The sequence below is a fragment of the Bos javanicus genome, chromosome X (genome assembly GCF_032452875.1).
Source record: "Bos javanicus breed banteng chromosome X, ARS-OSU_banteng_1.0, whole genome shotgun sequence".
In the NCBI taxonomy this organism is placed as follows: Eukaryota; Metazoa; Chordata; class Mammalia; order Artiodactyla; family Bovidae; genus Bos; species Bos javanicus.
In genome coordinates, this window is record NC_083897.1 from 60,640,299 (window position 1) to 60,666,884 (window position 26,586).

At 41.5% G+C, this 26,586-nt stretch overlaps 1 long non-coding RNA gene across 1 annotated transcript in view; it reads left to right on the forward strand.

Annotated features, from left to right (window-relative positions):
* The window catches only part of LOC133243041 (uncharacterized), a 53,656-nt gene extending 37,866 nt beyond the window's left edge, over window positions 1–15,790 (forward strand). Inside the window, exon 2 of the long non-coding RNA XR_009734950.1 lies at window positions 15,595–15,790. This is a non-coding gene — a long non-coding RNA (uncharacterized LOC133243041). The remainder of the gene's footprint in view (window positions 1–15,594) is intronic.
* Window positions 15,791–26,586: the final 10,796 nt, after the last annotated feature.

The following is a 26,586-nucleotide window of genomic DNA, read 5'->3' on the forward strand; positions in this document are numbered from 1 at the left end:
AGTCATTAAATAGAGTTGCATTTCTGAAGCATGGGATAAATTTTGTATTCTCACTGACACAATTCTCCAGTTGGTGTGTCAAGGATAATGCTTGGATAAACTATAGGAAGAAAATCTTTCATGATTAATATATAAAGGACAAAATATGGTGCTTTCCCTCAGTGGTTTAAGGCATGTTTCTACATATCCACTTCGTGTGGGAGGCAGAGTGCTTATCCTTGCCCTTCTTGAATTTCTTCTCAAAGAGAGGCCCTGACCTCTTGCCCCAAACTCACTTTTCAGCCCCTCACTCACAGCAGAAGTGTTTCCCAGAGTCACTTGGACAACATTAAACATTCTGGCCTGGCCACTTGTGTCCTCACTGGAGATTTGTTTCAACAAGAGAATTGTTTCTAGGCTAAATGCAAGTATGAGCATTGCCAAAACTATTCACCATTTTGTAAGAAGAATGTATTTCATAAAATTAAGGTATTGATGAACCTATTTTCAGGGAAGGAATGGAGACTCAGATATAGAGAATGGAGGACTTGTGGACACAGTGCAGGAGGGAGAGAGTGGGACGAATGGAGAAAGTAGCATCAACATACATACACTACCATGTGGAAAGCAGATAGCTGGTGAGAAACCTCCAGGATGGGCTCCCTGTGATGACTTAGAGGAGTGGGATGGAGGGAAAGGAGGGAGGCTCAAGAGGGAAGTAACATACGTGTGTATGCATGCTTCAGCCGTGTCCGACTTTTTGCGATCCTATGGACTGTAGCCCACCAGGCTCCTCTGTCTATGCGGATTCTCCAGGCAAGAATACTAGAGTGGGTTGCCATGCCCTTGTCCAGGGGACATATGTGTAATTATGGCTAATTTGCATTGTTGTACAGCAGAAACCAACACAACATTGTAAAGCAATTTTCCCCCATTTAAAAATACATTTTAAAAAAGACTAAGGGATTTGGGGTTGGATTATCTGGATTCAAATTTTGACTTTGCTATATATTAACTGGGTGGACATGGCAAGTTGGTCAATCTCCATTTGCCTCTGTATCCCCATCTCTACAATGGGGATATTAATAGTATATACCTCATAAATTAAAAAAAAAGATTGTTGATTTTATGGAGGCTGAGAATATTCTCAGACATATTGAAATATGGTGTGCTTAGATTTGCTAGTTCTTTCTTTGTAATTCTTTTGTGACTCTCTCTTTCTTTTTAATTTTTTGGCCACGTCACAAGGCACAAGAGATCTTGGGTCCCTGACCAGGGATTGAACCCAAGCCCCATGCATTGGCAGTGCAGAGTCTTAACCACTGGACCACCAGGGAAGTTCCACTCTGTAATTCTTTTGAACTGAGCATAAACCTCAAATGGAACGATTTCAATTTATAGGCATATATAACTTTTTTCTTTTTTTGCACTTTTTAGGTTTGAAAGGGACCCATTGGGATGGCAGAGCAGTAGTGACTGGAGGCCATAATGCTGCTAAATTACATTCTAAAATCAAGACCGGTAATCCTAGGATTTTTAATGATAAGAATCAATACTTTTAGAGCATTTACCATGGGCCAGGCCCTGTACTGAACGCTTCATGTCCATTTTCTCATTTGTTCCTGAAAAACCGCCTGTGAGGCCTCATTTGACAGATTAGCAAACTGAGGCTCAGAGAGATTGATTTGTTCAAGGTTATCTAGTTGGTCATTTGCAGAGCCTAGATTCATACTCAATTTTGATTGATGGCAAAGCCATTATTATTAAAGATCAGACTCTTCTGACTCTATCTGCTTTGGGGATTTCATGGAGTCTACTCCAATCTGTCCTCATAATAAACTCTTATTGGGCTTTGAAAGAAGCTGAAGAGTCGGGAAGAAACTTTGTGAGTCAGAAAGCTAGTAAAAGCAGCCAGTGTCCTGTGAACAATGAGGTAGACCAAGCTTAGAGGACAGGGCTTGGGAAACTGGATGGCAGAAGTGCCCACTGGGGAACAACTAAGGGCTTCTCTGAACCCTGCTTTAGGCCCAAAGAAGAAGTCACAACCATGGGCGTTGAAGTTCTGCTTGGCAAGGCCATTGTTTTACCTAACACACTCTTCTGTAATGCTCTTTATGCCAGACACTGGTCTCCATGGCTTAGTACTTTACAAACATGAACTCACTTAAGTCTTATAGCAACTCCATGGAAATTAGTACTATTATTATCCCCATATGATAGATGAGTAAACTGAAGTTCAATTTAGAAATTACATTGAGTAACTTGTCCAAAATCATACAGCTGGTAAGTGCCAGGCTTTGAACCTAGGCAGTCTAGATCTAATGGCTGTGTTATATTGCCTCTCAGTAGAAATATTTGATTTTTCTGCCTCTTGTGCTTGACATTCTTTTTCAACAACTCCTGGACAAGTCTACTTTGCTGGTGAATTTCCCTTACCCTACTGGCTTTTCCACCAACCATGACTTTCTGCAGTGTCCTTTTTCATCTTTTACACTACCTCCTTCGGCATTATTCTTGAACAACATGCTCTTGTCACCCGCCAAATAATTGTTTCATAAATGGTCCCATCTCATCTTGGAAGTGAGGATGTAAAGTGTTGCTCCTATTTTGTGAATGACGGAACCAAGGAAAGCAAATTGCCTAATATCTCTTACAATTATCTAGTGGCAAAGTGAACTAGAGAATCCAGGTTCTCTGACTCTTAATCCAGTGATCTTTTCTTTTGTACCATCAAATGGGTTTCACATATCCATTCATTTATTCATCTATTCCTCCACTTATTCATATTATAACAATGAATTAAGTACCTACTGTATGCAAAGGCACTAGATGGGAAGGAAGGTAGATATAAAAATTCTTGCTCTTAACATACAAATGGCTAATAAACACAGGAATAGATGTTCAACATTGCTCATTATTAGAGAAATGAAACTCAAAACTGCAATGAGGTATCACCTCGCACTGGTCAGAATGGCCATCATCAAAAAAATCTACAAACAATAATGCTTGAGAGGGTGTGGAGAAAACAGAACCCTCTTGCACTTGGTAGGAATGTAAATTGATAAAGCCACAGTGGAGAACAGTATGGAGATTCCTTAAAAAACTAGGGATAAAACAACAGTATGACTCAACAATCCCATTACTGTGCATATACCCTGAGGAAACCATAATTGAAAAAGACACATGTACCCCAATGTTCAAAGCAGCACTATTTACAATAGCTAGGACGTGGAAGCAACCTAGATGTCCACTGATGGATGAATGATAGAGTTGTGGTAAATACATACAATGGAATATTGCATGCATGGATGCCAAGTAACTTCAGTCATGTCTGACTCTTTGAGACCCTATGGACTGTAGACGTCCAGGCTCCTCTGTCCATGGGATTCTCCAGGCAAGAATACCGGAGTGGGTTGCCATGCACTCCTCCAGGGGATCTTCCCAACCAGGGATCAAACCTGTGGCTCCTGCATTACAGGCAGATTCTTTACTGCTAAGCCAACAGGGAAGCCCACAATGGACTATTACTCAGTCATAAAAAGGAATGCACTTGAGTCAGGCTAAAGAGGTGGATGAACCTAGAGCCTATTATGAAGAGTTAAGTAAGTCAGAAAGAGAAAAACATATCATATATTAACACATATATATGGAATCTAGAAAGATGATACTGATGAACCTATTTGCAGAGCAGTGGAAACACAGACATAGGAAACAGACTTGTGGACACAGAGGGGAAAAGAGAGGGAGGGACGAATTGAAAAAGTAACATAGAAACATATACATCACCATATGTAAAATAAATAGCCAGTGGAAATTCGCTGTATGATGCAGGAAGCTCAAACCCAGTGCTCTGTGACTACCTAGGGGGTGGGATGAGGAAGGAGGTGAGAGGGAGGATCTAGAGGGAGGGGACATATGTATACCTATGACAGATTCATCTTGATGTATGGCAGAAACTAACACAATATTGTAAAGCAATTATCCTTCAATTAAAAATTTAAAAAAAATCCTTGCTCTTAAGGACTTGACAACACAACTGAGATAAAATCTCACCATTGAAAGTTGAATGACAACACACAGGTACATATGCTAAGTGCCAAATGGGTGATCTACTTAGGTCATATGGGAATTTTGAGGCTGGGAATGTAGCAACAAAGACAGCTTTATCAAGAAGATGGGTCTTGGGAATTCCCTGGTAGTCCAATGGTTAGGACTCCACACTTTCACTGCCGTGTCTCACAGGTTCGATCCTTGGCCATGGAAATAAGATCCCACAATAAAACCATGCAAAAGTGGGTCTTGAACTTGGCATAGAAGTGCACTTAAAGAAAAGGATGGAACAGAACTTCCCAGGATGAGGGAGTTGTATGCACTAAGGCAGCGCTTCCTAACTTTTATTGTAGCACACATAGTATTTGTAAGAAAAGCATAGTATTTGTAAAGTGGATGGAGGAAGCAGTTTCAGCCCAGAGGCAAGTGACCAAAAGTTTCAACTATACTGCACCTGAGACACCTGTAACACTCTTGGGAAGGTCTATACTAAGTTATCGGGACAAGCTATGGTCATGGTGGGTGTAAAGACTGCTGACAAGGCCATAGAGATAAAATGGAGGGACTTCACAGAATAACCATGGCAGATACCATTGGAAAGAAAGTTGTGGCCAAGTGATGAAAGGTTTTTGAATTTTATTCTGTGGACCTACTAAAGGTGAAAAGTGTTTTTAAAAGATCCCGCTGATATCAGTATGGAAGACAGAGTAGAGGAATGGAAGGTAGTTAGAAGACTATTACTGTTGTTCATATGGAGGATGATGGTGGTAACAGAGACTGAGAAAAGGGGCAGAATTGAGTTATATTTAGGAGCTAAAAGTGACAAGGCTTGATAATGGATTGCATATGGAAAGTAGGAGAAATGGAGAAGATAAGGATAATTTTCAGGTTTCAAACTTGAACAAATAAGTATGAATGGTGATGTTATTCTTTATGATGGCAACCCCAGGAGAAATGGAGGGATTTTTTGGAGGGGAGGGACAGATGAGATGACGAGTTTCAACTTGACATTTAGAGTCAAGGAAGCCAATTAAGTGGCCATTGTAAAAGGTCAAGTGAGACAGAACGAGATCCTGGGTTAGGACAGTAGCAGTGGGAATGGAAAGTAAATGTTGGATTGAGAAACATAAAGGAAGAATTGATAGGATTTTGACATGCACTAAATCTAGAATTGATAGGTAGAGGAAGACTTTAAGCCTTGGATCTCTTCTCTCTCCTTGGTGATGCTTCTATTTCTCATGGCTCAAAATACCGTCTATAAGCGGATGACTCCTAAATGTACTATCTCCAGCCTGAACCCTCCATATTTCATAACCAATTGCCTGCTTGACATGTCACCTTGGATGCCTAGTAGGCATCTTAAACTTAACACATCCAAAACTGAGCTCTTAATTCCCCCTGCCTCCACCCCTACCCTGGACACTCCCACCTAAACTTGCTCCACTTATCAAATCTGCTCCTCACTGTCTTCCCCATCTCATGGGTAAATGGTAACTTCATTCTTCCAGTCACTTGGGCTGAAGACCTTAGGATCATTCTTGATTCTTTACTTTCTTTCACATCGCACATTTATTCTACCATCAAATCTTGTCGGTCCATCTCTGAAATATGCCTAGAATTCGACTACTTTCATCACCTGGTTTAAGTCACAATGATCCATATTCAGAATTATATCTCCCAACCCTTCTCCTTGCTCCTGGCCTTGCTGCCCTCATCCAAGTCTATTATTCCCATCTTAATTTGAGGGCTAGACTAATCTTATTAATATGAAAGTCAGACTAGGTCACTCCTCTACTCAAAACCCCAGTGACATCCTGTCTCACACATAATAATAGTAAAACTCCTTACAATGGCCCACTATGCTGTATACAACCCAAATATCAATATAACTCACTCACTCACCTCCTTCAAGTGGTGGATCAGACATCCCATACTTGGTGAGATCTTCTCTGACAGCCCTGGTTAAAGTTGTAATTTCCCCCTCCACATTCTCCATCTGCCTTTCTGGCTTTCTTTTTCTTTATACTGAGAACACTACTTGACATTATATGTTTCAGTTCAGTTCAGTTCAGTCGCTCAGTTGTGTCCGACTCTTTGCAACCCCATGAACGGCAGCATGCCAGGCCTCCCTGTCCATCACCAACTCCCGGAGTCCACCCAAACCCATGTCCATTGAGTCGGTGATGCCGTCCAACCATCTCATCCTCTATTGTCCCTTTTCCTCCTGCCCTCAATCTTTCCCAGCATCAGGGTCTTTTCAGATGAGTCAGCTCTTCGCATCAGGTAGCCCAAGTATTGGAGTTTCAGCTTCAACATCAGTCCTTCCAATGAACACCCAGGACTGATATCCTTAGGATGGACTGGCTGGATCTCCTTGCAGTCCAAGGGACTCTCAAGAGTCTTCTCCAACACCATAGTTCACAAAGCATCAATTCTTCTGCACTCAGCTTTCTTTATAGTCCAACTCTTATATCCATACATGACCACTGGAAAAACCAGAGTCTTGACTAGACAGACCTTTGTTGGCAAAGTAATGTCTCTGCTTTTTAATATGCTGTCTAGGTTGGTCATAACTTTCCTTCCAAGGAGTAAGCGTCTTTTAATTTCATGGCTGCAGTCACCATCTGCAGTGATTTTGGAGCCCCTAAAAATAAAGTCTGACACTGTTCCCACTGTTTCCCCATCTATTTGCCATGAAGTGATGGGACCAGATGCCATGACCTTAGTTTTCTGAATGTTGAGCTTTAAGCTAATTTTTTCACTCTCCTCTTTCACTTTCATCAAGAGGCTCTTTCCTTCTTCTTTGCTTTCTGCCATGAGGGTGGTGTCATCTGCATACCTACGGTTACTGATATTTCTCCCAGCAGTCTTGATTCCAGCTTGTGCTTCTTCCAGCCCAGCGTTTCTCATGATGTACTCTGCGTATAAGTTAAATAAGCAGGGTAACAATATACAGCCTTGACGTACTCCTTTTCCTATTTGGAACCAGTCTGTTGTCCCATGTCCAGTTCTAACTGTTGCTTCCTGACCTGCATACAGGTTTCTCAAGAGGCAGGTCAGGTGGTCTGGTATGCCCATCTCTTTCAGAATTTTCCACAGTTTATTGTGATCCACACAGTCAAAGGCTTTGGCATAGTCAATAAAGCAGAAATAGATGCTTTTCTGGAACTCTCTTGCCTTTTCTATAATCCAGCAGATGTTGGCAATTTGATCTCTGATTCCTCTGCCCTTTCTAAAACCATCTTGAACATTTGGAAGTTCACGGTTCACATATTGCTGAAGCCTGGCTAGGAGAATTTTGAGCATTACTCTACTAGCGTGTGAGATGAGTTCAATTGTGTGGTAGTTTGAGCATTCTTTGGCATTGCCTTTCTTTGGGATTGGAATGAAAACTGACCTTTTCCAGTCCTGTGGCCACTGCTGAGTTTTCCAAATTTGCTGGCATATTGGGTGCAACACTTTCACAGCATTGTCTTTCAGGATTTGAAATAGCTCAACTGGAATTCCATCCCCTCCACTAGCTTTGTTCATAGTGATGCTTCCTAAGGCCCACTAGACTTCACATTCCAGGATGTCTGGCTCTAGGTCAGTGATCACACCATCGTGATTATCTGGGTCGTGAAGATCTTTTTTGTACAGTTCTTCTGTGTATTCTTGCCACCTCTTCTTAATATCTTCTGCTTCTGTTAGGTCCCTACCATTTCTTTCCTATATTGAGCCCATCTTTGCATAAAATGTTACCCTTGGTATCTCTAATTTTCTTGAAGAGATCTCTAGTCTTTCCCATTCTATTGTTTTCCTCTACTTCTTTGCATTGATTGCTGAGGAAGGCTTTCTCCTCTGTCCTTGCTATTCTTTGGAACTCTGCATTCAGATGCTTATATCTTTCCTTTTCTCCTTTGCTTTCTTCCCTTCTTTTCACAGCTATTTGTAAGGCCTCCTCAGACAGCCATTTTTCTTTTTTGCATTTCTTTTGCTTGGAAATGGTCTTGATCCCTGTCTCCTGTACAATGTCACGAACCTTCATCCACAGTTCATCAGGCACTCTGTCTATCAGATCTATTCCCTTAAATCTATTCCTCACTTCCACTGTATAGTCATAAGGGATTTGATTTAGGTCATACAAGCCAGGCTTCAGCAATACGTGAACCGTGAACTTCCAGATGTTTATGCTGGTTCTAGAAAAGGCAGAGGAACCAGAGATCAAATTGCCAACATCCGCTGGATCATCAGAAAAGCAAGACAGTTCCAGAAAAACATCTATTTCTGCTTTATTGACTATGCCAAAGCCTTTGACTGTGTGGATCACAATAAACTGTGGAAAATTCTGAAAGAGATGGGCATACCAGACCACCTGACCTGCCTCTTGAGAAACCTGTATGCAGGTCAGGAAGCAACAGTTAGAACTGGACATGGGACAACAGACTGGTTCCAAATAGGAAAAGGAGTACGTCAAGGCTGTATATTGTCACCCTGCTTATTTAACTTATATGCAGAGTACATCATGAGAAACGCTGGGCTGGAGGAAGCACAAGCTGGAATCAAGATTGCTGGGAGAAATATCAGTAACCGTAGGTATGCAGATGACACCACCCTCATGGCAGAAAGCAAAGAAGAAGGAAAGAGCCTCTCGATGAAAGTGAAAGAGGAGAGTGAAAAAATTGGCTTAAAGCTCAACATTCAGAAAACCAAGATCATGGCGTCTGGTCCCATCACTTCATGGGAAATAGATGGGGAAACAGTGGGAACGGTGGCTGACTTTATTTTTTGGGGCTCCAAAGTCACTGCAGATGGTGACTGCAGCCATGAAATTAAAAGACGCTTACTCCTTGGAAGGAAAGTTATGACCAACCTAGACAGCATATTAAAAAGCAGAGACATTACTTTGCCAACAAAGGTCTGTCTAGTCAAGGCTATGGCTTTTCCAGTGGTCATGTATGGATGTGAGAGTTGGACTGTGAAGAAAGCTGAGTGCCGAAGAATTGATGCTTTTGAAGTGTGGTGTTGCAGAAGACTCTTGAGAGTCCCTTGGACTGCAAGGAGATCCAACCAGTCTATTCTAAAAGAGATCAGCTCTGGGTATTCTTTGGAAAGAATGATGCTAAAGCTGAAACTCCAGTACTTTGGCAACCTCATGCAAAGAGCTGACTCATTGGAAAAGACTCTGATGCTGGGAGGGATTGGGGACAGGAGGAAAAGGGGGTGACAGAGGATGAGATGGTTGGATGGCATTACCGACTCAATGGATATGAGTCTGGGTGAACTCTGGGAGTTGGTGATGGACAGGGAAGCCTGGCATGCTGCAATTCATGGGGTCGCAAAGAGACATGACTGAGCGACTGAACTGAACTGAACTCAACTGAATGGTCTAGTGGTTTTCTCCACTTTCTTCAATTTCAGTCTGAATTTGACAATAAGGAGTTCATGATCTGAGCCACAGTCAGCTCCTGGTCTTGCTAGAATAAAGGCCAGCAAACTTTTTCTCTAAAGGAATAGATAGTAAATATTTTAGGCTTTGTGGGCCAGTGAGTTTCCAACACAAATACCCAACTCTGTTGTTACACAGAAATAGTCATAGATGATACATCAAGAGATGTATGGCTGTGTCTCAGTAATGCTATTTACCAAAACAAGTGATGGGCCAGAATTTGTCCATGAGCCATACTGTTGACTCCTACTAGAATGTAAGTTCCAGGAAGGCAAGGATTTTTGTTTACTTTTATATTCCCGACACCCAGAACAGTGCCTGGCATGTTATAGGCACCCAATATATTTTTGTTGAAGGAAAGTATCAGTGGGGGATAGGAGACTGGGAGGTTGGGATAGATATCATAGACCCATTGATGGTGCAGAATGTTTAGCAACAACTGATTCTGGCTAAGTTTCCGGCATACCAATTCTCCTTCCTCCCTTCCCCTGTCATCCCTACACTACTACTTAAAGAATGTCATATGATGTGAAAGTTACATCCATTGCCTGTGCAGCGCCCCTGATGTGTGAAATTTCATCTGACTTCCTTTAATGTTATCATTTGTCTATGTGATCCTCCTGACTCAGACACTCTAATAACAATAATAACTCAAGTGCTCTGTACTAAAACCAGAACGCCAGAATCAGTATTTTTAATTAATTTAAGACAACTGCTAGGAATAGCTTCTGTTGACAATGCTACACTTTTCAACACTTTATCATGTTTTGGAGTACTCTCTGAAGCTGAGCAACTGTTACTGTTATGATATGAAATGTTATTTTCCATCCATGCATTCGGCTTGACTGGTTTGTTCTGATAAACTTCAGTTTTCAAGTACTCCCAACAGTAGGAATCACATGATAAGAGACATGGTAAATGAAGTATTCACCCGTCCTTACTGACTCTTCTCCCATCCTTCCCTGAATTTCTTATAGGCACTAAAGATTTCCTGGAGTTATATGTCTTCCTGTTGAAAATGTACATTCACTTATTTATTATTTCATATAGTCCTTCAGTCATTGCAAACATTTACTGAGCATTCACTTATGTATATGGTACTGTCCTAAGGGCTTTATTCATATTAACTCATTTAATCCTTATAAAACATCTAGGAGCTAGGTACCACTATTACCATTGTTTTATAGATGAGGGAATTGAGGTCCCAAGAGCTGCAGTAATTTTCTCAAGGCCCCACAGCTAGCAAAAAGGGGAGCTAGGATTTAAATCCAGGTCTGCCTGACTCCAGGGTCAAGATTTACTGTCTTTCCTCATCTTTTTTTGTTGTTGTTCAGTGGCTAAGTCCTGTCCAACTCATTGTGACCCCATGGACTGCAGCATGCCAGACTTACCTGTCCTTCACTCTTTCCCAGTGTTTGCTCAAACTCATGTCCATTGAGTCGGTGACACTATCCAACCATTTCATCCTCTCTTGCCCCTTTTCCTCCTAATGAAAAAGCATCAGGGTCTTTTCCAATGAGTAGGCCCTTCACATCAGGTGGCCAAAGTATTGGAGCTTCAGCTTCAGAATCAGTCCTGACCCCGTGGACTGTAGCCCATAGGCTCCTCTGTCCATGGGATTTTCCAGGCAAGAATATTGGAGTAGTTTGCCATTTCTTACTCCAAGGGATCTTCCCAACTCAGGAATCGAACCCATATCTCTTGCATCTCCTGCATTGGCAAGTGAATTCTTTACCAGTGTGCCACCTAGGAAGCCTATTTACCATATGCCATAAAGTATACAAAACAGAATCTATAAGGATGAATAGGGCACAATCTCCTTTGTCTCCCAGACCTAATACTGGCTGGGGCTGTGTGGGTGAGAATGTAGGATATCAGGAACAGAGATGAAAGAATTTTCTGTTTATAAACAGGTTGGTGAGAACGTAGACATAGCTCTATGAATTCACAGGTCTCTGAAAATGGAGACAGAGGGATACAGATTAAAAGGGAAGAGGGCCCCCAACTCTAGAGTTCAGGACAACTAATAAGAAAAATACCACGCTGGAGGAGTTAAACTGATAGGAAAGTTGCCCACTGCAGAAATGGGATTGGTTGCTCACAAAAAAAAAAAAAAAAAAAACAACCATGTACTGATTAGATAAGTGACCTCCCTATATGTCATTAAGAGGCAATGCTCTAAAGTGTAAACAGTGGAAAAACCCTACTGTAGCCTTTCGAATGCTATGGCTGGAAGGCCCATCAAAGCTAAGAAGGGATTTATGATATGATATGGCTAAGTAAGCTATTTAACCATTATCAAAACAAATAAAAATAATTAGAAAGAAGTTGTTTCTCTTGTGCTTGACCTGGTGATGTATTTACTGTCTTTCTGATAGGGAATGGATGGTTGCATCAGGCTGTATAAACTATACGACTCCATCTTTTCAAAACATCCCACACTCTACTGACTTCTTCACTCACCAGTAACAACAGCCACCTTGTACTAAATAATAAGCACCTACTCTAAACCGAGCACTTTATATAAATGAACTGACTTCTCCCACAGTAACCCTATGACCTCATAGGTTTCTCTAGTTAGCCCTGTTTTCAGATGAGGGAACTGAGGCTCACAGAGGTAATGTGGCTTACACAAGTCCATAAAACTAAATGAGCAATACTAATTTCCCATGGCTACTGTACAAATTACCATGAATTTAGTGGCTTGAAACAACAGAAATGCATTCTCTCACAGTTCTGGAGGCCAAAAATCTGAGATCAAGGCATTGGCAGGGCCATGCTTCCTCCAAAGTCTCTAGGGGAGATTGCATTCCTTGTTTCTTCTTAGTTTCTGGTGGCTGCAGACTTAGCTTGACTTACTGGCTGCATTATTCCCACCTCTGCCTCTATCTTCACGTGACCTTCTCCCCTATGTCTCTTTCTATTTTAAGGACTTTCATCATTGGATTTAGAGCCCACCCTAATCCAGCTGACCTCATATAGAGATCCTTACCTTAATTACGTCTGCAAAGACCCTTATCCCAAATCAGATCACATATTCTGAGGTTCCAATTGGACATATCTTTTTGTAGAACAGCATTCAACTCACTACAGGTAGCCTAGCTGGGATTCTAACCTAGATCTGGATGACTCTAAAATCTTGGCTCTTTTCACTAAACCAGGCTGCCTCCACCAAAAGGCGTTTGCTTTGCCTTTTATTTGGTTTCCTAAGTAGATTTCCTACTGGGAAGAGGACGCACTTGTTGACATAGGTTTGCTTTGTAATTAATTATCAAGATGAATTAATAAATTGACATTTTGGTTTCCAAAACATTTCTTTGTAACTTTAGATTGTGTGAAATGTGTCCCCCAGAGCTTAATCATTCCCTGGTTAAAACTGAAAAAATTGAGTTTTAGAACCTGTGAAACTGAGGATTGTGTCTTGGCAAGATCCCTTCAGGATAGAAGCATCTCACAGCCTACAATCCATGTCCATTTGTTTACCATGTAAGAGACCACACTAATGAACTGCCATAAATTTATGAGTATACAGAAGAATTTCTAATTACTTAAAAGCTTCTAGGAGGAATTTGGATTCTACCTCAATGTGATGTCCCAGAAAGGTTCCTCAGAAGAACCTTCTATGTTTGCTCCCGAGCCTTGGCCCCCATCATCCAAACATAGGGAAGGAGATGCCTTTAAGAGTTCTTTATCATATTAAGATGAGATTCAGAAAAAATAGGGATCCAGAAACAGTAGAAACTCAGTTTCGAACCCCCAACCTGCTTCCTAAATTAGTATTTCTCAAAGTATGTTCCAGGGAGTATTAGTCCCTGGGGATGGACGTTGATAGTATTACATAAGAAACAGCCCCATGAACAATCAAGTTGTGAACCACTGGTTTTATCAAATATGGATTCCCAAGTACAGACATATTCAGAGTCCTTGCTAAGTTAATAGGCAATGTGAGTCTCAAAGAGAGGGATGGGGGACACAGGGTTTTCAAAGTTTTTTGACTTCACTCACAGGGATGATGGTGAGGGCTATGATGACAGTAGAAACATAGAAACAGTTTTTTGATCTCTGCAGAACAACTGCCCCCAGCCCTGCTAACACCTTGATTAGGAAGAGAATAACCTTTGCAATGTGTTTATCAGGTTGTGATCAGTCGGTGGACCACCCATAGCAATGGACCACTGAGTGTAACCAAGGGAGCTTGTTAAGAGTGCAAACTTCCTGGCCCTGGTGGCTCAGCTAGTAAAGAATCTGCCTGCAATGCAGGAGACCTGGGTTCAATGACTGGGTTGGGAAGATCCCCTGGAGAAGGGAATGGCTCAGTTCAGTTCAGTTCAGTCGCTCAGTCGTGTCTGACTCCTTGTGACCCCATGGACTGCAGCATGCCAGGCTTCCCTGTCCCTCACCAACTCCCAGAGCTTGCTCAAACTCACGTCCATCGAGTCGGTGATGCCATCCAACCATCTCATCCTCTGTCATCCCCTTCTCCTCCTCTTTCCTAGCATCAAGGTCTTTTCTAATGAGTCAGTTCTTCGCATCAGGTGGCCAAAGTATTGCAGTTTCAGCTTCAGCATCAGTCCTTCCAATGAATATTCAGGACTTATTTCCTTTAGGATAGACTGGTTGGATCTCCTTGCAGTCCAAGGGAGTCTCAAGAGTCTTCTCCAACACCACAGTTCAAAAGCATCAGTTCTTCGGCACTCAGCTTTCTTTATGGTCCAACTCTCACATCCATACATGACTACTGGGAAAACCATAGCTTTGACTAGATGGACCTTTGTTGGCAAAGGAATGTCTCTGTTTTTTAACATGTTGTCTAGGTTGGTCATAGCTTTTCTTCCAAGGAGCAAGCATCTTTTAATTTCATGGCTGCAGTCACTGTCTGCAGTGATTTTGAAGCCCAAGAAAATAAAGTCTATCACTGTTTCCATTGTTTCTCCATCTATTTGCCATGACGTGATGGGACCAGATGCCATGCTCTGAGTTTTTTGAATGTTGAGTTTTAAGCCATTTTTTTCACTCTCCTCTTTCACTTTCATTGAGAGGCTCTTTAATTCTTCTTCACTTTCTGCTATAAGGGTGGTGTCATCTGTGTATCTGAAATTATTGGTATTTCTCTCAGAAATCTTGATTCCAGCTTGTGCCTTATCTAGTCCAGCATTTCACATCATGTACTCTGCATATCACTGGAAAAGACCCTGATGCTGGGAAAGATTGAAGGTGGGAGGAGAAGGAGAGTACAGAGGATGAGATGGTTGGATGGCATCACCGATGCAATGGACATGAGTTTGAGTAGGTTCTGGGAGTTGGTAATGGATAGGGAAGCCTGGCATGTTGCAGTCCATGGGGTCACAAAGAGTCAGATATGACTGAGTGACTGAACTGAATGGAACTGAACTGACTCTGCATATAAGTTAAATAAACAGTAAGTGGAGAGTTCTGACAAAATGTGGTCCACTGGAGAAGGGAATGGCAAACCACTTCAATATTCTTGCCTTGAGAACCCCATAAACAGTTTGAAAAGGGAATGGCTACCCACTCCAGTATTCTTGCCTGGAGAATTCCAAGGACAGAGGAGCCTGGCGGGCTACAGTCCATGGGGTCGCAGAGTCGGACAGACTGAGTGACTAACACACACACGCACACTCACACACACACCCACCGGGCTTACTGAGTTAGTATTTCTGAAGATAGAGTACAGGAACCTACCTTTTAAAACAGGTAACTGGAATAATTCTGAGATACACTTAGGTTTAAGGACCATGGCATTCTGGTGAAATCGGGCTTCCACAGCAGTGAAACACAGATTCAACTCTAAATGTTCATTTACAATTCCAGCCAATAACCAATTACAATATTACATTCTTACAGCATGATCTGTAGGCTTTAATTTGTGTGACAATATCATTTTATATGGCTTGATTTAAATCAAAACAGTTATGGCAAAATTTATTAATCCTGCTCTCCTGAGACAATTTATGTAATAAATTTTGAGGAGAATACAATAACCTCTACTATCTTAACTTGATCTCTAAATGTCCCTTTCAGCTCAACATTCAATTCTATGAAGTTCCTAGGGCTTCAAATCTGTTTGTCACAAACACATCACTCATTACTGACTAAACTTATTTCTCTTCTTCCAGGCAACAAGTTTCTGATGAACACTGGTTACTGGTGATTTTCCTGAATTTTTTTTTTTTTTTTTAATAACAGCTACCTTCTCACCATGTTATTGTGAAGAGTGAGTGAGAAAATATATGTGAAACGCCAAGCAGAGTGCCTGACTCAAGAAAGTGGTTAATAAATGTTCATATCACCTTCAGTGCACTGACACAATAATATCTCTTAAATTATTGATGAGATAACATGGGAGAGCTGCAGATGAATGAAAATGAGGGAATCAGCTGTACTGACAATATCAGGGTTTTGAGGGGCTGTCAGGGAACTGGCTAGAACCCCAGTCTCCAAGGGCAAGATCAGCTGCAGACAGTGAGATGGCTTGGGGAGGGTGTGAGTTCCTGCAACACACACCACCTTGGAGAAAGGCTGCAGTGAGTGAGGTTTTGGCCTAAAACTCAGGTTCTAATCTGCAACATGATTCCTAACTTAGTGTTTCTCAAAGTTGTTCCACAGAATATTAGTCCTTGGGGATGGACTAATTCATATTCATCTTATGAATAAGATGTTACACAAGAAAGAGCCCTAGGAACAGGCAAAGTTGTGAACTGCTGGATTAGTCAAATTGGATTTCCCAACTACAGGAATATTCAGAATCCTTGATATGTTAACAGGCAATGTGGATTCCTATGAGAAGGTTGGGGAACACAGGGTTTTCAAGGTTTTGTGACTTCACTTACAGGGGTGATGATGTGGTTTTGAGAAACAATCGTGAGAACACTGCTCAAGGCCACTGGTGCCCTCCTACTTGGTAACAGGAATGGCTGCTTTTTAGCCCTTTCATGACAAAAGTTAACAAGAGAACACTTATGTGCTGAACTGTTCTCAGTCCCCTGGTGTCATCATTGTCTTCTTTGTACAGCTTAGATCCTATGTGCACCATTATATTCACTGTTTGGCACACACCCTATATCTCCCTTGCCTCTCTCCACCCCCATCTTAGTTGAGCAACAGACACCTAATCCTGGTTAAATCCAACTATCTATTCCAAACCTGCCCCAGCAGCTGAACAAGATTAGAAGATTCTTAAAACCATGCTAACTAGTCTCACTTTCAATTCATGACCATTAACCTCAAGTGGGCCCTTCATGCTACCCTCCAATTTTCCTACATTTTCTTCATTCAACCGTTCTTGAACTCTCTCTGATGGCTGTTTTGCGTCTGTATGTGCGTGCTCACTCAGTTGTGTCCAACTCTTTGTGACCTCATAGATTGTAGCCTTCCAGGCTCCTCTGTCCATAGGATTCTCCAGGCAAGAACACTGGAGTGGGTTGCCATTTCCTTCTCTAGGGGATCTTACTGCCCCAGGGATCGAATCCTCATCTCTTGCATTTCCTGCATTGGCAGATAGATTCTTTACCACTGAGCCACTGGGGAAGCCCAGTGGCTGTTTTACACCTTCCCTATCCTCCTCCCAAACCCCTTCCCCTATCCTCATTCTCAGCTGCTGACTCTGCTTCTCATTTCACTGAGAAAATAAAAAATGTCAGAAGAGAACAAGTGCAGACTCTTACCATGGTATCTGCAAACCTACTTGTATCTGTATCCACATACCCTGCTTCCTGCTTGTCAACCTTGCCTTCCTGCTTGTCACTAGGAATGAACTGTCTGTAATTCCACCAATGGCTGACTCCTTCACTTGTGTGCTAGATCTTTCCCCTTTTGAACTTACCAAGGTCATGACTCTAGTCATTTTTCTCTCCCTCTATGACATCAGCAATTCTTCTCTCACCAAACCAACATCTCCAATGTTAAGAAACAAAACAAAACTTTTCTTTGCCTCCGCTACAGCCCCATTTTTTTTTCTCTCTCCTTAAAGCAAAACCTATTTTCTCCTACTAGTCTCTCTTGAACCCTCTCCAATCAGGCTTTTGCCCCCAGCACTCCACCAGAATGATTCATGTCAAGGTCAATAGTATCTCCTCAGTGTTAAATACAATGATCCTTTTTCTGTTCTCATTTTATTTGACTCAACAGCAGCATTTGACACAGTTGATCACTCCCTTCTTGAAACAATTTGTTCACTTGGCTTCTGAGACACCACTCTGTATTGGTTCTCCTCCTTCTTTGCTAGCTACTCTTTCTTAGTATCCTTTGCTGGGTTCTCCTCATCTTTCTAACCATTAGGCTGTCTAATTGGCCACTCAACTCAAAATTCTCCAAAACCAAAATGACTATTTTCCTCAGACCTGTTTATCCCACAGTCTTCTTTACCATGTTTCTAGAATTTCAGGCCAAACTTAGAGCCTTCCTCAACACCTCCCATTTTCTCACACCTCACAGTATCAATCAGTGATACTGTGGGTGGAGTCTTTCAAAACATATTTAGAACTTGATCACTTCTTGCTATTTCTGCTGCTATTGCCTTAGTCCCAGCCAGCATCACTTCTTATCTGGACCATCACAAAATTCTGTGTGTGTGTGTGTGTGTGTGTTTGAGTTGGTCAGTCGTATCTGACTCTTTGTGACCTCGTGACCCTTTGTGACAGTAGCCCGCCATGCTCCTCTGTTCATGGGATTTTCTAGGCAAGAATAGGAGTGGGTTGCCATTTCCTTTTTCTTCTCCAGGGGATCTTCCCGACCCAGGGATTGAACCTGGGTCTCCTGCACTGCAGGCAAATTCTTTACTGTTTGAGCCACTGTGGAAGCCCCAAATCCATTAAATGTATAAATCAGATCAGGTCATGCATCTGCTTGAAGCCTGCCCATGGCTTTTTATATTGTTCGAGGTAAAAGCAAACTCTTTAGAATCACTTAGAAGATTCTACAGGAACTGGCTTCTTCCCTGTTACCTCTCTGAACTCAACCCTACCATTCTCTCCCTTGATTACTCAGCTTCAGCCATATGGCCTGCTTGCTATTTCTCAGACATGCCAAGATAACTCCCAGAGGGCCTTTGCTGTTCCCTCTAACTGGAATGTTCTTTTCCCACAGAGGCTTACTCACTTGCTTCCCTCAGGCCTCTGTGCAAATGATACTACCAGTGACATTTCCTCGACTATCTCATTTAAAAATTGCCATTTTCTGCATGTTTTTCTATCACTTCGCATTGCTCTATTTTTCTCCACAGCACTTATTTTCTGATATATTAATATTTGCTTGCTTGTTCATTATCTCTCTCCACCACTAGAATGTAAACTTCAGGAATACAGGGATTTTATTTGTCACTGCTCTATCCCCCAGAGAAGGCAACGGCACCCCACTCCAGTACTCTTGCCTGGAAAATCCCATGGGCGGAGGAGCCTGATGGGCTGCAGTCCATGGGGTCGCGAAGAGTCGGACAAGACTCAGCGACTTCACTTTCACTTTTTACTTTAATGCATGGGAGAAGGAAATGACAACCCACTCCAGTGTTCTTGCCTGGAGAATCCCAGGGACGGGGGAGCCTGGTGGGCTGCTGTCTATGGGGTCGCACAGAGTTGGACACGACTGAAGCGACTTAGCAGCAGCAGCAGCAGCAGCTCTATCCCCAGTACCTACCCCAGTGCCTGGCGCATGATAGATGCTCAATAAGTATCTGTGAAACAAAAAAGAATGTATATATTTCAATGGAGAAGACCCATACCTTTTATCAGATTAAAAGGGGCCTGAGACCCAAAATGGTTAATAATCAATCACTATGTGTTAGTTGCTCAGTCATGTCTGACTCTTTGCAATCCATGGGCTGTAGCCCACCTCTGTCCGTGGGATTCTCCAGGCAAGAATACTGGAGTGGGTAGCCATTCCCTTCTCCAGGGGATCTTCCCAACCCAGGGATCCAACCTAGGTCTCCTGCATTACAGGCAGATTCTTTATCATCTGAGCCACTAGGGAAGCCCCAGTAATCACTATCCCGAGTCTGAATCTGCCTTCCTGAAACGTATACCCATTAAGCCTAGTTCAGCTATTTGGAGCCTGATACGAATGGGACAGGCTACACATGTTTGCCAAGTGAATGAAAGTATAAGACAAAATAAGTCTACTCCCTCTTCTCTGTGCTAGCTTTTGGTTGGCTTGGAGAAAGTCATTATGTCCTTCTAAATCATCTCTTCTGCAAGGCAAAAACTCTTAATTTGTCATGGTTTCCAAACCCACCTGCTTTGCTCTCCCCGGGACAAGCCCTGATATGGATGTTCTCCTCCACATGTCTTCACTGGAAAGTAGATACTTTTAAAAAACTGAGGTAGACCAGTTGTGAGACAATGGCAAGTAGTGGGACCTGTGGAGTCCATGTAGTTGTCTAAAGATATTCACATTCAGACTCGAGACAAAATATATTTACAGATCCATTTTGTCCCATGAGCTGACAGTTTGCAAATCTATTTGGAACTCATACAGTTTGGCAACACTCCTTTCACATTTTCCTCACTCCATGACCTCACCTTTGTCCTCCCCCATAAGCCCAACTATTTAGTCACACAAGACTATGCTCTGCTTCTCAAATACCCCTTGTGATTTCTTGCTCTTATTCCTTTACCCATATGGCGCTCTCTGCATCAAACGCCTATTCGGAATAGTCCCTATTTGTCTCTCCAGATCCACTTTTTAAAAATAGTTTTTATTTTTTAGAGAAGTTCTAGGCTCACAGAAAAATTGAGAGGAACATATAGAGAGTTTCCGGATACCCTCAGTGGATCCACTTTTCACCCTTTTCCACTCTTTCCCTGTACCTCTAGAGGCTGACCTTTGTGGACTGTATTAACTGAGTTTCTTCTCTGAATTCTCACTGGATATGGCCAATGGGAATCATTAACAAGGGATTGGAAGGAATTTCCTGGCAGTCCAGTGGTTAAGACTCCGCATTTCCACTGCAAGGGGCATGGGTTTGATCCCTGGTCGAGGAACTAAGACCCCACAGGATACAAGGCATGGCAAAATAAATAAATAAATAAATAAACCCAAGGGAGACCAGAAGCAGATTAAAATCTGAATATTTATTCTCCTATCCCCCTCTCTGTGGAGTGGTAGCAGTTTGGTTGAGTCCTTCTAGAAGAATCTAACATAGGCCACAGACTTTTTTTGGCAGCCATCTTTTATAGCTACAGCTACTCTTTCTGGGTTCTGATAACTGTTCCTTCCTCTTGGCCCTTCAGGTATAAAGATGGTAAAGGCTCCCTGGGCTGTCTCACCATCCTTTCTTGATTTCCCTTAACGCTGCTCACATGGCTGTAAACAGTCCCATCATTAAACTCCCCTCATGTATCCTGTTTCAGTATGCTGTTTGTTTCCTACTAGACCCTTGACTGCCACCATGCCCTGGTGTCTATTCGGTGAACTCCACTTTGTTCAGGTCCCAGCTCCCCTGTGAGGCTTCCCTGAGTGTCCTTCCTTCTGAGAAAGTTAGATATTTCCCCAGCTCCTTGAGAACATTTCTTACAGCACTCTGATTATTTATGCATGTCTCTCCCATTAGATCTTGAGCTTCTTATGGCAGGGAATGAAGCTTATTCATCATTATTGTCTCAGCTCCTGGCCAAGCGCATACTTGGTACATGCTGGTTATCTTTTCTTTTGGAGAGAAAGGGGATGAAGTTGGAGAGGGAGTGTTTGTTTTTCTCTTTATTCAAATTATGTATTTTTAGAAGAAATGCCTACCTATTATTTTTTAAATTATAACTAAAGGGAAAATAGTGAAGTAAAAGTCTATCCCTCATATGCATGCTAGAATTAGTCATAGTAATGGTCTGTGGTGGGCATCCTCCCAGTACCTTTTCTGTGTACAAAAATGTACATATTTATATATACACAATATAGACACCCATCTCTGTTTCTTGCTTTTTTTCACTTAACAATGCAACAGTCTGTATTCTATGTCAGCTCATATAGGTATGCAGACCTACTTCATTATTTTTATAGCTGAATTGTATTCCATTTGAAAAATTTATCATAATTTATTTAACAAATCCCCTATTATTGGACAGTTAGTTATCTAATATTGGTCCATATTAGAAGCAATGATTCTCAAAACACAGGGACACACTGCATAAAATTTAACCACAAAATATATAGCTGAACTCAAGAAGCAAGAAAGGAAAACTTCCAGATACCAGAAACAAAAGTAGAACTCAAAACCCTAGCAATGAACACAAATTGAAGTGTCACAACTCACAGGGATAATGGAACCAGATAAGCACCTTGGAGACTGAGGTTTGGGGTCCTCCAAAGGGCTTGGAATTGACTTAGACCTGTGCTTCCTGCACAAAACAAGGAGCAGTGGAGACCTGCCTCATTTATGAATTGAAACCACCTTCGTCAATTAGGCAGATGCACAATAATAACAAATCTTGATCAGTACACACAATGTGCCAGGTACTGTTCTATATATTTTGCATGTGTTAATTTCTTTAATCTTCACAAAACCCCATTAAGGGAGGTACTGTTATAACCCCCATTTTACAAATAAGGGAGAAAATGTTTAAGTATTAATAAATTGCTTAAGGTTGCACTGCTAGGAAGTAGTAGGTATAAGATTCAGACCCAGGTATCCTGATTCCAGTATCGTCGCTTCAGTCATGTCCGACTCTGTGCGACCCCATAGACGGTGGCCCACGAGGCTCCCCCGTCCCTGGGATTATCCAGGCAAGAACACTGGAGTGGGTTGCAATTTCCTTCTCCAAAGCATGAAAGTGAAAAGTGAAGGTGAAGTCGCTGAGCCTTGTCCGACTCTTAGCGACCCCATGGACTGCAGTCCGCCAGGCTCTTCCATCCATGGGATTTTCCAGGCAAGAGCGCTGGAGTGGGGTGCCATTGCCTTCTCCGATTATACTATACTACGTCACTACAAATAAGACGTAGGCCATCTTCCGTAGGACAAGGGTGAAAATAAACTCATCTCTAAGAAGTTTAAAATGTTTAAACCTGAGCTACACACTGGTATGAGACCCAAATTCATAATGCTCATGTATTTCAGAAATCCTGAGCTGAGACCTTTACATAAAAACTTTTCCAGAACTGGGAATGCCATAGAACTCTGGTAGGGGCAAATTAAAAACTGCCCACAGGGCCACCTCTTCAACTCAGAGTAAAATCCTCACAGAATGTAACTCCTGTAGAAGATAAGCTCACATAGAAAATTATAAAGCACATGAAGAAGCCCGTTACAATAAAATTTAGTCAGTATACACAAGAAATGGGAGAATTCAGTCCAAGGAATTATGGACAATACAGCAATCCAAAAATACTTCAAAATATTGTATATTTAAAGGTTTAAAGAGGAAAAAACTCCAGAATACATATATATATATATATATATATATGTACATCATATATAATATGGTATATGTTATATATGGACTTCCTGGTGGCTCAGATGGTAAAGAATCTGCTTGCAATGTGGGAGACCTGGGTCAGATCCCTGAGTTAGGAAGACTATATGTATATATGTGTGTGTGTGTGTGTGTGTGTGTGTATATATATATATTCCATCAAAGAATGGATGGAATATGTACTTCATATATATATATATATATATATATATATATATATATATATATATGCGATTCCTTGGTGGCTCAGACAGTAAGGAATCTGCCCACGATGTAGGAGACCTGGATTCGATGCCTGGGGCGGGAAGATCCCCTGGAGAAGGAAAGGGCTACCCACTCCAGTATCCTTGCCTGGAGAATTCCATGGATAGAGGAGCCTGGCAGGTTACCATCCATGTGGTGGCAAAGAGTTAGACACGACTGAGCGACTAACACTTATGAAAGAAAAGTTCTAGAAATGAAGACTATAGAAAATATGGGATGATCGTTGGAAGACATTAGTTCTCATCCCATTTAAACATTACAAATTCAACTGACAGGTTAAGCTACAAATAAGGCATGGATGAGGGAAGAATTAGTGAAATAAATAAAGCTGAGATATTCATAAAATATAGAACAACACTATAAAAATGTTAAACATGAAAGAGAAATTAGAAGATACAGATGATAGGTAGAATAAGAAGCTCCACATACATATAGCAGAAATTCCAGAAGAGAAAAAAACAGGAAAAAGTAATGTTTGAAGAGAAATGGCTGTGAATTTCTCAGAATTCATAAGACACGAGTCCTCAGGTTAAAATCCTGTACCTAATCCTAAACAGAATAAATGAAGACAAATGGATAACTTCTAGATGCATCATGATGGAACTTCAGGACATCAAGGATAAAAGGAAAATCTCAAAACTTACTAGAGACAAATACTACTGCATGGTATTTCTGTGGGATAAATTCTTAAAGGTGGAATTTCTGGAACAGAGGATAAGCACTTTGAAAAGAGATGGATGTGTTTGAAATGAATGAGTGAGTGAATTAATGAGCCAGTGGAGGCATTATTTCTCTCAATCTAGGCATGATATTTCCTTTAAAATAGCCTGAGATTGTATCTCCCAGCTATCCATCTATTTATACATTTGCAACTGCATCACTACTATTGATTCATATTGAGCAGGAGGCCAATTAAAACCCCCAGGACTTTTTCAAATGAAGGGCTGTCAAATGCGTCCTTCTCTAGCATGTACTTAGGCAATTAATTTTTAAAACTCGGATGTAGAACTATTTGGTTGCTGGTGAGATCATCGAGAGCTGGAGCCATTAAAGCAGGCTTCTTATAGGAAGTAAGACTTCAGCTAAGCAGGATTTATTTTATTTTTAATTATTTATTTATTTGGCTGTGCCAGGTCTTAGTTGCAGCATGTGGGCTTTTTTAGTTGCAGCATTTGGGATCTAGCTGTCTGACCACGGAGCAAACCCAGGACTCCTGCATTGGGAGCACAGAGTGTTAGCCACTGGACCAGCAGAGAAGTTCCATAAGTAGGATTTCTTTTAGATAGAAGGGATACAAGAGAGCTTCCAGGTTTGTGGGATGGAGCTAACAGGAGTGATGAGGTGCCTGAATAAGCCATAGGCTAGGAAATGAGCTTGGGGTGAATGTGTGAAAGTGAGGGGAGTAAAGAGAGTTCAAAGGCAAGGTAGGAATAGATTATGGAGGGCCTGGAAAGCCAGGTGGTACGTTTGGACTTGATATCAATTGGGAGCCACTTCAGCGTTTTAGAAAGGAAATTATATTATCTGGCTAGCCAAAGAAACATGAACTCATCGTGGAAGGAGTAAGGAGACTGGGTGAAATCATTGCTAACAGGTTATCCAGACAAGTAGTCAAGCTCATGAAACAGGTCAGAGACACTGGGGTGACTTGATGTTGAACCAACAGACTAGTGGAAACTATGTTAACCAAACTATCAGCAAGGCTGAAACTGGTGTTTAGAAAGAACAGTCTTAATAGCAAACAACATGCTTTAGAGCTGCATGCAGGAGAGCAAGAGACAGAAGTGAAGAGTGGCATATCTACAAGAATAAGCATTATTAGAAATTCTTATTCTAGTGCTGGCTCTACCTCCTGCTCATCACATGCAGATTATTTAAACATTGAGGTTCGTTTCCTCATCTGCAAATCTACTGGAATATAAGGTCTAGACTCGGGAGTCTAGAGAGTTGTAACCAGTTCTGCTTTATTCACCCTAACCCCTAGTATAGGGCCTGGCAGATAGTAGAGCCTCACTAGATAGTGGTTGAATAGATGAATGAATGAACAAAGGAATGAATGAATGAACTAATGCCTGCCCTGCCTGCTTCATGGAGTTATTGTAAAATTCAGATGAGATCAGGGATGGGAAGTTACTACATGAAATTAAAACACTAAACAATCCTATGGTAAAATACTATAGCTACTACTGAGAAGTTTATTTTTTAAAATTAAATTAGAAGACTGGTTAGAGTACATTAAAGGTAAAATGAATGGTGGGCTAAGGATATCAAGTTTTCTTAGCATGGAAAGTAAGAAGAATAGCAAAAATGCAAGACACTTCAAGTGATTTTCTCAATTTAGGTAAAGAACACATCAGGATCTGTGTTCTGTACCGTGTTCTGTCCTTTGCACTCAATGTGTTCATGGTAGGGGTAATAATGGTGTTAATTACAGTTAACATTCTTTGACTACATACAATGTGCTATGTCCTATCGGTCCTTAAAAAAAAAAAACCCTGCAAAGAAGGTATTAGGTTGGTACAAAAGTTCTAATGATAATATTTCCATCCTATACATTTTATTGAAGTACAGTTGACTTACAACATTGTATTAGTTTCAAGCGTACAACATAGTGATTTGATATTTTTATAGATTACATACCATACAAAGCTATTATAATATTGTTGACAGTTATTACATTATAATAGAATATGTTGTGTGTTGTACATTGTGTCCCTGTGACTTATTTCTTTATAACTGGTAGTTTGTACCCCTTAGTCCGTTTCACCTATTTCATCCATCCCTTTACCCCCTCCCCATTTTAGAGATGAGGAAACTGAGGTTTAGAGAGGTGAAATGACTTGCTTAGAGCCATAATGAGGAGGCTGAAGAGTTAGTCTGTCTGTCTCTGAAGCCAGTGGGAAGAAGCTGAGAGTAAACAGATTTCTTCACACCATAAGGATGTCCTCGCTAGGAGACAGAGGAGTCCAGTGATGGAATGGACTGCCTCCTGAGCTAATGAGTTTCTCTTCATTGGAAGCAGAATTAGCACCTAATTTGCTGGGCCCAGCACAAAATGAAATAGCCATATGCCCATGAAGCAAGCTCTGACTGGAAATCTTCAAGCACGAGTGAGAGCCTCTAGACAGGGATGTTAGAGAGAAGAGTCGACAGGAGCTGAGGCACTGGAAAAGATGACCTTAATCTGAGATTCTATTTTCCCAAATGGATTAGGGGAGCTTCCTGAGGTGGTTGGCTGACATGATACCTCAAAGGCCTTCAGATGAGGGAGAATTCTACAGGGCAATGCAGAGATCCATGGTGCTGTAATCATCTGGAGTACCAAAAAACATGGTCTGCCCTGTCAGGAAGCACGAACATTCAGGAGAAACCAAAAAAGAAACCCTTTAAGGGGATTAAGAGGCACAAACCTGGAGTCACAAAATAAATAAGCCCTGGGGATGTAACATA